Consider the following 2,728-nt stretch of genomic DNA (forward strand, 5'->3'; position numbering starts at 1 on the left):
GTGAGATTTATAATTTTCTCTTCAAAATGAAAGGATTTACACTTTCTTTTTTTGGGGGGGGGCAGTCCTGGGCTTGGGCTCAGGGCCTGAGCACTGTCGTTGGACTTTCTCAAGGCTTAGCACCCTACCACTAGAGCCTCAGCACCACTTTCAGCTTTTTCTATGTATGTGGCGCCGAGGAATCGAACCCGGGTCTTCGTGCATGCTAGGCAAGCACTCTACCACTAGGCCAAACTCCCAGCCCAGGATTTTTTTTTTTTTTTTTTTGGTTTCCCATGGGGCTTGAACTCTGGCCCTGGAAGCTGTCCCTGAGCTCTTTAGCACAGGGCTACTGCCCTACCCCTGGAGCCACAGGCACACTTTTTAAGATTTACACTTTCTATCTATCCTCCTATCTTTAGACAAAGATGCCCTTTAATGTCTGAAGGCACACAGTTAACTTCTCTCTCAACTCTCCCTTAGATCTCTGGCAGACATGGAAATATACTTCTTGGTAGAGACAGAGCACACAGGGCAGACACTGGTGAAATTGTGTTTGCCTCGTTAGCACTGCAGACTGATATTGTGGCTTAGTTTGGGGCGATATGGGAGAAGGTTGAGTTTTCCTTTGGCTCCGCTACAAATTATTGTTTCCTTTTACAGATTCAGAGTTAAATTCTATAGCAAGGTGAAGACTGAAAGTCTTCAGTGCGTTTTCAGTTTTAAAGCCATTCATTGCAAGGTACCTGCTCCCAGACACCAAACCCTTAGCCCATGGTTCTCACTTTGCCATCCATGCTCATTATAAATCTTGGCTATGGAGACATGTTTTTGCTAAGCTCTTTTTCCTCCTTCTTAAGTGGAAGAAATGGATCCATTCAGGGGATCAGTTCCCCTGATTGTGTTTAGTTCTAGTGAAGGAAACCATCAGGACTTTGGTCAACTGGTCCTACAGGTTTCCAAGCAGATGCACTTAACTGCTGAAGCCTAAAGATGCCCTTGACACTGGGGAAGAAAACTTCTAAAGGCCCAGGGAAGACTGCCATTCTATGCCACTTCCTCTTCACCATAGAAGCACTGTGAAGCAGTCACGTGACTTTAGCCCCAGCACTTTGGACATTTGGCTGTAGTCAGATACCTGTCATGTATGCCTTCCCTTGGCAAACTGACTCAAAGATGAGGTTATTTCTGGTGCTGTGGTCTTTTCACTTTTTTTTTTTCATTCTTGATTCCAGTAACTCCTTGAAGTTTCAATTCCTCTTTTCTTCTTTGCTTTCTTTCCTGTCTCTAGACCTCTTCCCTCATTCTGAAATTGGTGTAGGCAGGCAAAGAGAAGACTGTGAAGCTCTTTTTTGGTGGGAATGAAGGCTCATGTTGGAGGATACTATTTCCCAGCAGGGTGGCTTCTTCTTCTAAGCACTGCACTGAGGGCATTTTCTTCTTAATTAAAAAAAAAAATAACAGACCATGCAGAAATGTTATAGATGAATAAATAAATCAGTGATCATTATAATGTAAATTATTATTTAAGTTACAAGTGCTACAAAACAATAGTACTTAGTTGATTTTTTTATGGTCAGTACTTACACACACACCTGAATATAGCAGATACTTTTGTTGGTGGTGGTAGTGGTAGTTGTAGGGCTTGAACTCAGGATCTCAGCTTTTTGCTCAAGACTAGTGCTCTACCACGAGTAACAAAGGCGCCACTTCCAGTTTTCTGGTGGTTAATTGAAAATAAGCCTCTCATGGACTTCCCTATTTGGTTTGTCTTTTGAACCATGATCCTAAGATCTCTGCTTCTTGGGTAACTAGGATTATAGGCATGTGTCACAGGCATTGGCTCTTTCTTTTTCTTGTTGTTTTGGGGGAAAAAACTGTTCTATGCAATCTATAATCCCCTGAATTAAGCACTGCTTCCCTAGCTTTGATTTTTCCTTTTATAGTATGGACCTGAGGACAATCAGAAAATAACTTGCAAAACACACCACTTTGTCGTAAGAACTATATTAAGTGGAAGGCAATTGAGAAACAGGAGTTATAGTAAAAATACTCTGATCTCTCCCTTTTTGCCAAAAACCAAGGCATAACAAATGAGAGGAAACTCTTCTGAGCAGAGGGCGCCATGTGAGCAAGGCCTCTAAGTGCAGTTGGGTTGCACATCTCTCCCTGCTCCTTTATTCTTTACAGATATGAGAAAGGGGATGACATGGTAGTTAAGTGTGGAGTCTTGAGACCTGGGTCAAATCTCAGCTCCTCCATTACTTAGCAGATAAGTGATCTTCTGTAGGTCATTTCACCTCTTGGGCCTTACATTAAAATGTAGATGATAATTATGCCTATATCATAGGGCTAGTGATAGAATTGATTGTTAAATATTTAGAACTATACTGGACTATGTCCATGTGTCCATGTGAGTTGAGATATATATCTATATCTATATATATATGTATATATACACATATTTGGGGACATTAGATAAAAATGATCAGGCCATTTACATGATTATTCGATTTTTTATTCAATGTGTTTTTGAAGTTCTTCTGCACTGACACACTCATCTGTAGTTCACTGATATCCCTTCTTAGTTAATGCATCAAGCACAGATACCTCATCTCTCTAAGGCAGGTGAGCAAGGACTGTGTGTTCTACATTCCCGCCTTTCAAATGGCTTTTGGCAGCATTTGTGATCAGTTTGCAAGTTGTTAGCTGTATGTTTTTAAGATGGCTAAGTTGGAGCAGAGGAGAC

The sequence above is a fragment of the Megascapheus bottae genome, chromosome 22 (genome assembly GCF_031878675.1).
Source record: "Megascapheus bottae isolate mThoBot1 chromosome 22, mThoBot2.hap1, whole genome shotgun sequence".
Classification (NCBI taxonomy): domain Eukaryota; kingdom Metazoa; phylum Chordata; class Mammalia; order Rodentia; family Geomyidae; genus Megascapheus; species Megascapheus bottae.